The sequence below is a fragment of the Gadus morhua genome, chromosome 8 (assembly GCF_902167405.1).
Source record: "Gadus morhua chromosome 8, gadMor3.0, whole genome shotgun sequence".
NCBI classification, from domain to species: domain Eukaryota; kingdom Metazoa; phylum Chordata; class Actinopteri; order Gadiformes; family Gadidae; genus Gadus; species Gadus morhua.
In genome coordinates this window covers 26,842,630-26,854,641 of record NC_044055.1, presented here as the reverse complement: position 1 = coordinate 26,854,641, position 12,012 = coordinate 26,842,630, and positions in this window count along the sequence as shown.

Sequence of the window (12,012 nt, the reverse complement as noted above, 5' to 3'; positions counted from 1 at the left end):
ATGTCATGCATTGCCCGCGACGTTCGCGTAAGCTGTGAAGACTATGAAAGGAAGCGCGTCACTCGCGTCGTTTACGCGCGTTGACTATGTAACGGGCCTATGTGTCAATCACGTGTGCAGTGCGTCTTCCGTCAACAACGTGCCATGCTTGATTGTAGCGAACAATTATTTTGTAACTGTAACTTACATATGCAATTCCTTTAATTTACATGTCAACACTTGCTATATATTATTTATGAATATATATTATATAAATTATAAATTCCAAAACGTTCCTCCTTGAACTGAACTCCGGCACATTCGGCAATCGACTTGTGTGGACTTCCTGTAAACACGGACCTACCGGTAATGCTTGTTAAACTGTCTTTTTAAATAAACTCCGGGTTTGCAAACTAAGTTGTTTGTGCTTCGTTTTATGTGTAGAGACCCTAGTCATGCTACTGCAGAGGTTTGGTGCTATTTAGTGGTTCAAAAATGCGGATTTAGAAGCGAAACACTATGCCCCAAGTCAACAACATGGACGCCAAACATTGCGCCCGGCAAACTATAATACTCGATTTTCAATGAAAAAGGTATCTGGAAGGCTTATTTGATGGGTTTTAATGCCAAAACAAAGATCCTGGGTTCAATTTGCGCCGGAATTACACTTTAAGCTTGAAAGCATGGGAATAGGTGGGAGGATGTTTGGTTGGGTATTGGATTTCCTTAAAGGGAAACTTCACCCATTTCCATTAAGCTTTGTATCGTTAGAAGCCCATTCATATTTTGAATGGTCGTGCATCATTACCTTATTTTCTGGAGAGACTGGAGCAGGCCCCCAGGACCGGCGCATACTTCCGCAATCCACCAGTGCTCAGAGGCCAAGCCTGGTATTGCAGCTGTTTAAGCTGGCTATGGACGGGGGTCCGTCATTTCATGTGGCCCAGAAGTAGACATCGCCGTCCACTCCAATACAAGTGGGGAACAGGATTGTGTCTCCGCAAAAAATGTCTAGATATCAATCAAAGGCTCATAGTTACCTTCATGCCATGTCCTAAAAAAATTAAAGTTTTTTCTTTCCAAAACGCCACCTCAAGCGTTTTATTAGCCGTTATCTCTCTGGGGAAGAGGGGTGTGCAGCTAAAAGGAGTCGTAGTGAAACAAATGGCATCCGAGAGGGCCTAGTTCAGTGCTCCGTTAACGTGTCCGATTTTTGGACTGGTTCATCTGCTGCTCAATAACTCACGGTCCTCTGCTTGCGATCATTGTGATTCATCATGTATTGATCCATTTGTTCAAAAGATCCAAAGACAAAGAAGCGGTGCATTACGGTATCAGTTCTATATTTCTGCATCCGGTACGTCACGGACTAGGCCACGTGTCATGGCCCCATAACGCGGAAGCAAATCGCTCCTGTATGTTACCCTGCGCCACTGAGCAGTTTGTATAGGAATGAATGGGCGGCCATTTTCCAGTCCGTGGTCCATCCTTTATTATGTCCATGGACTGGAGAGATCCATATCGATCTCCAACACTTCCTGTTTAAGATGACGCAATATGACGATTTTTGCGTAGAAGTAAATAGGAAGTGTAAGAGGGGAGGATTCTCGTAGGACTACAAGCACTAGTCCCACCCATGGACTTCACCAGCAGAAACTAACATCCACAGCATCTGAAGCTAAGCTAACAGAGGCTGTTGATAAAACTGAAATACAATGGCGGAAGGTACAGGATCTGACAAGATGGCACCATGCAAAATTTCAACATTTCGAAAGAAATACAAACGAGGACTAATTCACTGAGTTCACCAACTAATACTCTTCACTAGAAATGTTGTGTGAAGTGATTTTCAAGCAGTCTTGCGGTATCAGCTTGGTAGATGGAAGAGCGAGGTGTCCGATAGGCAGAGATCTAGATTAGCGGGAGTGCCCAGCGAAGCTGTGCATCGTGGTGCATGGTGGGAGTTGTTGTCTTCAATTCACAAGCGCCAAAAAGCCAATTTCAATACATATTCACGCCTCCACCGGTGAAATGCTCCTTTAAGGATAGAACTATTGAAGTGGGGGTGGGGGCAACCCAATCTAGGGTCTATCCTACAGAGAATGGAGTCCCACAAGGGAGTGTGTGCAGTCCATTACTCTTTAGTATTATGATTAATGACATTTTCTCAGAGGTTGATGCTAGTCTTGGAAGCTCTCTGTATGCAGATGATGGGGCGTTGTGGGTTAAAATCTGCAATGGTACGTTTGCTGAAAGAAGCTACAGGCAGCTGTAAGCACAGTAGAGAAATGGGGAAATAGGTGGGGCTTCCGTTTCTCAGTTGAGGAGACTCAAGTGATATGTTTTTCCAGGAAGAGGGAAAATCCAACCTTGCAAATTACACTCTATAGACAAATGGTTAAGCAAGTACAAGTAATTCGGTTTCTGGGAGTCTGGATGGATAGTAAGCTGTCCTTTGGAGAACATATCCAGAGAGGAGTGATGAGATGCAAAGAGGTAATCAATGTAATGAGGTGCTTAGCTGGAAGTAGCTGGTCGCTAGTATGAATTCCCTTAAGCAAATTTACACTGCCAAAATCAGATCAGCATTAGACTATGCATGTATTGCATATAGTTCAGCTGCAAAATCAAAACTTGCCAAATGTGATGTAATATAGGCACAGGCCATCCGGCTGTGTTGTGGGGCATTCAAGACTTCATCAGTTCCAGCTCTACGGGTGGAGGTTGGAGAATTACCATTATCTTTGAGGCGTATGCAGTTATCCATGGTATACTGGACTAATTTGCAAGGACACACACAAGATCATCCAACCAAATCAGTTCTAGAGCCATGCTGGGAGCATGGGCGTACAAAGTTAAATAGTTTTGGATGGGAAGGAGATAGCTCTTCCAGGAAGTTAGGGTTATCCAATTCAGCACACAGCTGTACAATTCCACTACCAGCAACTCCCCCTTGGCTTTTCCCCATACCTACAGTAGATCTTGAAATGCTTAAGAAATCAAAACAATGTAATGAATTTGGAGGGATGAATAGTTTGATACAACAGTATATAAGTGATAAGTATAACGGATCAATTCAAATTTTTACAGATGGGTCAAAAGATCCAGACACAGGTAAGACAGGGCAGCAGTACACATAGCACAGTTTAATGTAACAATTATCAAAAGAACATAAGATCTTTTAGCAGTATTCACAGTGGAGCTGTTAGCCATTTAATTGGGACTCTGGTGGATAGAAGAGGGACGGTTAAGTAGATACATCGTTTGCTCAGACTCAATGGAAGCTCTAATCAGCATTTCAAATGGCAAATCTACCTGTAGGCCTGATCTAGTTTATGAGGTTCTTCAAAGTTTGTTTTAAATAGAACAAATGCAAATAACGGTGAGCTTTTTATGGGTCCCATCCCATGCTGAAGTAGAAGGCAATGAGGTTCTCAACATGTTGGCTAAAAAGGCACTGAAACAGGATACAGCTGGGTGTTCCATGAAGTAAATCTGAAGTTAAAACAATAATGAAATCAGAAATCAACAAGGTGTGGCAACAATGGGATTGGGAAAATAAGGGTTGGTTCCTGCATAGAATTCAGAGGCAGGTGGTAACAAGGAGACAGGGCTACTGGAACAGAAGATGTGAGGTTATCATCACAAGACTACGCATAGGGAACACATGTCTTAACCACAATATGAACATCATAGGCAAACATGAAACAGGGATCTGTCCAAAATGTAATGGAAGAGAAACAGTGGAGCATGTTTTACTGCAATGTGAAGCATACAATTTGGAGAGAGGAGCTGTTGGAAAATGTTAAAGCTTTCGGTCAAACTAGCTTGACCGTAGAGGGTTTACTCTCCTTTTCCACACTCAGACCACCAGCATGGAAACATTTAATGACCTACCTAAAAGCAACAGGTTTATTTGAGACTATAATTTAAAAATATATATATATATTTTCATTTATTTATTTAGGGTTTGTTATCTTCTCTGTTGTTTTCTATTTATATGATTTTGTTTATTTACTTTTGTTCTTATGCATAGTTTATAATGTATAACCTCCATCAAAGCTCCAAACCAAACAGTATCGGTCTGCAAACCGCCAATAAACACGAAAGTAGAAGAGAAGAGGGCTTCCTACACGAAGGAGGTGGGTTAATACAATTAAAATTAAATTACTTAGTTCAACTGAATTCAAAAGCGAAAAGCAGACTGATGGAAGCACTGTGGACGGACTATGGCAAGGCAGACAGCAAAAACTATGGGACAAAGTGATGAAAAACTAATTTGATCCTATGCGGTATGGTCATCTCGTGTTAGGTATGACTCGGAGTGGTATATAAAAAGTGGTTTATTCCAACAAATACAAGGTAAACAAGCTTGTGTTCTGGAGGCGGTTCATGAAGCATCTCGCGAACACAGGTAAGAAAACAGTTTATATGGGGTGTGGGCGGAATGGTAAATAAGCCACGCCTACAGGTTCGTATTTACAAAGGTAAACCTTTGGTCTGTCTTGGCTTTAGCGGAAGTGGCAAAGTGGCCATGTTCTTAGTCTTTAACCTATGTACAAACTAAAACGAATATGGTGTCCATTCTGTGAAGGGCAAGGAAAAAAAAGAAAGATTACTCTGCTGGTATTCCCTTGATTGGCCATGAATGGTAGTGGGTTATGTTTTTTCATCAGTTAATTGTACACAATCATTTACAAATCTGACTTCCTTATTTTCAAAGAAAAAAACTATATATTTGACCTATTTATTGACTTCACAGTACATTTCATCAAATACAAATGGTCAGAATTCAGAGAATTCTACCACCATCATTTGAATGTAGTGACAACTGTGTGGCCATGAGAGAGGGGTACTGACCAGGGTGAAAGACTTTAATGACCAAGCTGAAAGGGGTTTATTGCATAAGTTGTTGGTTAATGGAGGACTGCTGCGTGAAAGCAGAGATTAAAACGATGCATTAGCATGTCTAACACCACCCTGCCACAACTGTCAGCCATGCTGATGTTTGCTTACTGACACATTTTCAAATATGAACAATCTGTGTTATATTAACAGAAAAACTGTACACTACTAGCTCCCGGTGATCCCTTACTGCAGGTGTCAAAGGAAGCCCTTACACTGTATAATACATCGACATTTCACGTAAAAATAGCTACAATTAATTTGGTCCTCTCAAAGCACCCCTCTAATATGTCTGTTAATTCCATAAAATAAGCTGTTATTTTTACACATTGTTGATCCACTCCCAGGTTTGTTCATATTGTTCTAACATGAATAATTTAGCTTGAACACAATACATTTACCAATACAATGTTCAGGCCAATAATTCCTTCATAAACATCTATATGTTTAAACATTAAAGTACTGTATGTAGTGGTGTGGTAAAGAGGACCAAGGAGACATTTATGGGCAAAATATAATTTGCTATAAAAACAATCTGTCTCGCTGAGCAGAATGTCACAATACTGTCAAATACTGAATTAAAAACAACGAAATGCATCGCAAAAAAAACAATCATGCCACCTACCAATTTTAAAGTGAAATAAAATAAACCTTACCAGATGTAATATCCTTGACCAGATAAAACAGTTTAATAGTAACAAATTAGTTTATAAGTCAATGTTACTCAGGAACCAATTTAGTCAGGCAGATAGGTGCATCCATACATAAGAATTGTGGGTTTATACGTACAAGCATGAAATTTGGCACAGTCATATATAATAGTCTAATGAATAATTCCAGATATGGAGCCACCGCGAAAACGTCCTATGGTAGCCATGGCTACCATAGGACGTTTTGACCGCAAATATGTTTTACCAGACAACACAAATGCTTCATTATGTTCTTATGAAATTACTCTAGATACGTATATAGGCTATCATTTCAATCACCAAATGATCACAACTTCAGGGCTTAAGTTAAAATTTTTAAAATGGGGAGATTCCCCCCTTAAGAACTCCACATAGGGGGGATTTTTTAAGTTTAGGGGGGATACTACTTGTGAGCTTGCGAGTCTTACATTTGGCCCCCAACACTAATTTAAGGGATTCTCTTCATTAAATTCCTTATACAAATGTCCTCATGTGCTATTATTTTAACAGTCGTGTACTGCACTCGGTCTTCTGCTTTATCTTTACTCAGTTGAAAAATGAAGAACAGAAGAAATCAAACACTTTGTTTTCAATGAATTCATTAACTTTTAATCCTTTTACATTTTTGCATTAGCCTACTGAAAGCTCATGGAAATAATTGCCAAGAACAGCACATGGGTCGTGTACAACTTTTGAGAGGGAGAGAGCGAGAAGGAACAAGCGTGAAGGGGTTCTCTGTGCCTGCGCCAGATCGCAGTAGTTGTAGAGGTGGTGGTTAGTTGCTTGTACGTGTTGGGAATGGAGACGTGTCCAACAGTTATCAGCTAGTGGATCCACTGCAACCTGGACCATCAAAGGCGCCGGTACAGACGGATTGGAACAAGTGTGTTTTGTGCAAAACAATCACACCAGAGCGTTTGCAATGCCAAACACAATCAAAACGGCACGATGTTGGAGTTGGTTATTCTACCATTGGCTCCAGAATCAGACGTTTCAATGAACTTCACGAATTACCGATGCCGCTAGAATTAGGACGCCTTGATGACGGAAATGGCATTGAAGCTACGTTTCATGAGAACAATGCCAGGTGGCACAATTCCTGCCATTCAAAATTCAATAATACAAAATTACAACGAGCAGAAAAAAGGAAATGCACAAAGGATTGCGACCCTGATGCTACTACATCCAAGAAATACACTCGTCAAGTCGCTCATCATGAAGTGCCAGCATCGGATGTCTGTTTTTTATGCGAAGACGCGTCGACTTCCGAATCACTCCGTGAGGCTTCAACTTTTCGTCTAGACTCCCGCGTACGAAGATGTGCATTAGAGCTGCAGGATGAGAGGCAACTTGCAAAATTGAGTGCTGGGGACATGGTCACACAAGATGCTAAATATCATCCAAGGTGTCTCGTTTCACTTGACAACAAAGCTACATCATTACAAGATAAACAGAAGATGGACACAACTGATAAAGTCAACCATGGGATTGCACTAGCCGAGTTGCTGTCATTTATCGATGAAACAAGAATGGATGAAGAGCATGCCCCTGTCTTTAAACTTGCAGATCTCGTCAAACTTTATTCTAATCGTCTAGACCAACTTGGAGTGGAGCAGCATGTCAGACCACATAGCACAGAGTTAAAAAATCGCATCCTGGCCCAATTCCCAGACCTTACGGCTCATAAGGAAGGGCGTGATATACTACTTGCATTTGATAAAGATGTAGGACCTGCCCTCCGTAAAGTCTGCAAAGAAGACTACGATGACGAAGCCATATGTCTTGCAAGGGCAGCGAAGATAGTACGGAGAGATATGTTCGTAACTGAAGCTACATTCACAGGTTCTTTTGATGAGGACTGCCAAGTAAAATCAGTACCTCAGTCACTGTTGTCTTTGGTGGCCATGATCCTCGATGGCCCCAACATCAAGTCTCAATCAGGTGATGGTTTACCCAAAGCAACCCTCAGCACAGCCCAGTTGTTGCAGTACAATAGCTCTATCCGTCGCAGAGCGGGTAGTACTACTGTGCGTCACCACAAAGACAGAGAAACCCCATTGCCCATCTACGTGGGATGGGAATCTACTGGCGCATTTCCACTGCAGGGTGCGGAACGGATCGGATCGCAAAGGTGCGGGTCGGATCGCGTTTCCACCGCCAAAAGTGGGCGTGACCCGGACTTTGCCGTACCCGTTCCGACCCCATTTTAGGGACTCCTCCGTTGCGGTACCCAAAACGAGACCAGACGCCTGAAAGGGTACCCTGGAATTCTAGCTACACCCCCCCTCCGTTGATTGGTCGACAGAATCGTCACTTCCGTGTGACGCGGGGATAAAAACAAACAAACAGTAGCCTCAAGGTATTATTCTTTACAATTAACATGTCGCGTAAAAAGCTTGCTTGGGCGAACAAGGAGGTGGAGACGTTCGTCTGCATTCTTGCGGAGGAAGACGTTGTTTACGATGTTTACGTAGCTGCCGCGGCGATCGACATCCGGCCTACCACAAAGGGTACTGTCGGCGGTGGAAACGCGACCTCGGAACTGAGCTGGGCTATACCATCCCCTCCCTACCGCCCCTTTGCGATCCGATCCGTTCCGCACCCTGCAGTGGAAACGCGGCATACTAGGGCTGTAACGATACACAAATTCACGATTCGGTTTGTATCACGATTTTTGACCCACGGTTCGATACATCCCACGATTCTTTTAAATTTAAAAAGCATTTTATTTAAACACTTAAATACCAATCAGGGACGCAGGAAGTGGGGTGCTCCGGGTGCTGCCGCACCCCCTCTACACTTGAACTCAGGCAATGCCGCGGGTTTTTTTTTTTTTTTTTCATCATGTAATCGGATGAGACATCATCCGATTACATGATGAAAAAAAAAAAAATACATACTTACATACAGCACCCCCCACTTCATATGACTTCCTGCGTCCCTGATACCAATTATCTTAATGTAACATTTAATAACAAATAATTTGGAACACTGAACAGATTTGAACCGAAAGAATACTATTAAAGTATAGCTAAATTGATAAAGAAATAACCAAAGATTGCAGTTGGAGGATGCTTTTTGCTGGTAGGCATAATAGGGCCCCTTTAACTGTTTGGTTGGTTTATTCACATATCCTTATTAGCGCTTCTTATTAGGCTATGTAGCTTAAATAATGACATAATCAGGCCGTATAGAATGCAACATGTTTGATAGCCTAACTTTCAATAGATGAGGAAAAACATGAACGTCGCAATAACGAGGCATAGTGTTACGAGTAGCATATGTGTATGCGCGAGAATGGCAGTGTGCGTATGCGTGTGTGAGTGACGCCAGCGAGTGAGTGGACGAGCGAGGAGAGCGAGCGGTAGCGCGTGTGTCTAGTGAAGAAGCGAACGAGTCCGGTAGAATAAAGTACCCATCCTGTCAATAATCCTCCACTCCCAAAGGCTGATGGTCCATTGAAGAGTGATGAGTAGGAGATCATCCAGGCATTGCACCAAGAGTATGGGTCCGTACCTTTTATATTTTAAGATGATACCATGTCTAAGAACCTGATGCAATAACATTATTGTTTTACCATGAGTAAATGTTTGATTGTTTTCTTACAATTGTAATGTACTTGCTTAACTTATAGATGGCTGGATACTGTGAAACAGAGGTATCTAGAAATTCCACAAAGTGACAGTAACTTATCATGGGCAGCCTACCATGCCAGTAAGGAGTCAGGACAAGATAATCTGCCGGCGATCACAGCACTACTTCCCCTCTTTCCGGACGACTCCAAGTCTGTTGGTATGATACGGCACTCCATGGATGTGATTAAACAAGCTGTGATGGAAGTCAACCCAGGACAGACACCAGTGATCACTGTGGATCAACCTCTCTACACCATCTCCAAACAGATACAGTGGACTTGGCCATCAACGTACGGGGAAGATCATTTCGTCATCATCTTCAGAGGATTGTATAAAGAGATGGCTGGACTAAAAGTGAATCGGAGACTGGCTGGAAGATGCTGGCTGGGTGGAAGCCTTTGTTCAGGCCAGAGTTGCTTCTCCTGAAACTGCAAATTTATTTCTGAAGGCATCTCATGTTACAAGAACCAGACATGCGCAGCAAGCAGCTTATATATCCAACTAACAAAGTCTTATGCTCATTACACAGAGTCTCTGGAGTCTGAAAGCCAACCTGAATCCTTTGATGACTGGTGTGGTCAAAGAATTCAAGATGTGCCACAGTTCCAATTCTGGCACTCTTCAACTGGCACTCCTCCTCTTAACGTTTGTCAAGTCACTGAGGACAGCAAACTTCCCCCTGTACATTGACAGCCTCACACAGCTTGCACCATGGTTTTTCAGCATGGACCACACCAACTATGCATGATGGGTGCCTGTCCACATTCGAGACATGATGAGTCTTAGCAAGTCACACCCAGAGATTGCTACTGAATTCACCAATGGCAAATTCGCAGTTCACAAGACAAAACGAGGGTTCTCATCCATGGCCATTGACCAGGCTCATGAGCAAAATTTTGCTGCTGTGAAGAGTGACGGTGGTGCTGTTGGACTCACTCAAACTCCAAATGCTCTTAGAAGATGTATGGTGGCTGGACCGGAACTGGTCAGAATGACTACCGAGTTTGAAGCACCCATGGAGGGAAGGAAAATACGGATGGATCAAGACACACGCCACCATGAGCAAACAAAGAGTTCACAGGTTATCTTTACTCAACAAGTCAAACGTCTGGTTAAAGTTATAGAAGAATTGGGAAACCCCTTCCTAGAAGAGAGTACAGACTTAGTGCGACTGGACACAAGAGACATTGCTGACCCAACTGTTGTTTCTACTGTTCAACAGGCTGAGGAGATAGGTAAGAAACAGTACAAGACCTTCGTAGCCGACCGTCTACTGGAGCGAACCGTACCTCTTACTGAGCCAATAAAGAAGAATAAACTGCCATTGTTTAGTCGATCGTCAAAGAGAGAAATCCAAGAAAAGTTTGCAAGTTACTTCGCTAAAGAGTGACTGCTCTTTATTCTCAAGACTCTACATCGCATTTCAAACACGAGATGGTGATCTGGAAGAATTTTTCCGCCATGAAAACCAAGCATATCCCCCGTCAATATCTCAGCTTGGGAAGTTACGACTGGGAACCAAATCAGATCTATTGGTGTGTCTAGAGAGTTGCGCAGAGGTCAGAGGTGATGGTCCAAAACCAGATACTGACGTCACTATCCTTGACGGGGCAGTGTTGGTCAACTTTCCGAAACCAGATGCTGCCAAAACCTTTGATTATGCACTGAAAGTATTCTTGCAAAATACATTCAAGGTCACTTGCAAAGAGCCTGTCGTGTGGATATAGTCTGGGACCAGTACTGTAACAACAGCCTGAAATCTCAAGCCAGGGACAAACGTGTGAAAGGCATTTCAAGGAGAGTTGACGGATCCACTGTTCTACCAGGAAATTGGCAGCAGTTCCTGAGAATTGATGCAAACAAAACAGAACTGTTTGCCTTCTTGACAAAACACATCTTGTATCAGATAAGCAGATAGTCACCACGAATGGTTCAGATGTGAAGTGAAATTGCAGCATTCCTTGGACCAGATAAGTCACAGGGCCTCCCGATGTTCCATGCTTACGTCGTCATTTAATACAACAGGGGAAAGAAGATAGCCTGGGATACCTGGAAAGTATTTGACGAATTGACACCAGACTTAGTTGATCTTTCCACGGGGACAGCAGACATCTCTGACATTGTGGCATTGCTTGAGCAGTTCACCATTCTTCTCTACGATTGCACCAGCAATCTCCTCAACATAGACGAAGCTCGACAGGCACTCTTGTCGAAGAAAGGACGAACCATGAAAGCTATTCCCCCTACCAGAGGAGTCCTGGTCCAACAAATCAAGAGGGCTGTGTACACGGGTGGGCACTGCTGGGGAAACATGCTCAAGGTTGTTATGGATCTGCCCTCACCTGGGGATTGGGGATGGATCGATCTCCAAAACTGGAAACCCCTGTGGTCCACGCTTCCTGAAGCCAACACTTCATCAAGGCAACTGATTTGTTGTAACTGCAAAAAGGGTTGCAAGGGACGATGCAAGTGCAAATAAGCTGGTTTGAAATGTACTGCTTTGTGCCAGTGTGGTGGAGAGAATTGTGACGTATAAACAAGATCGAACTGGAACTCTCTTGTAACTTACCTTAACAGTGCTTTATTGTTTAATAATGTCACTATCACTAATATTAAATGTTCAGAACCACCTGTTTTCATTTCATAGTGGTTTACCTAAAATAATTATATACTTACCTGTGAACTAGTTAATTTTGTTTTTCACTGGAAACATGTAGTCCTGAATTTTAGTCCTGAACAGAGGCTCAGAAAATGTTTGAGGCAGCACTTATTACGCTCCTTGGTGGGTTAATTGACATTGCTTG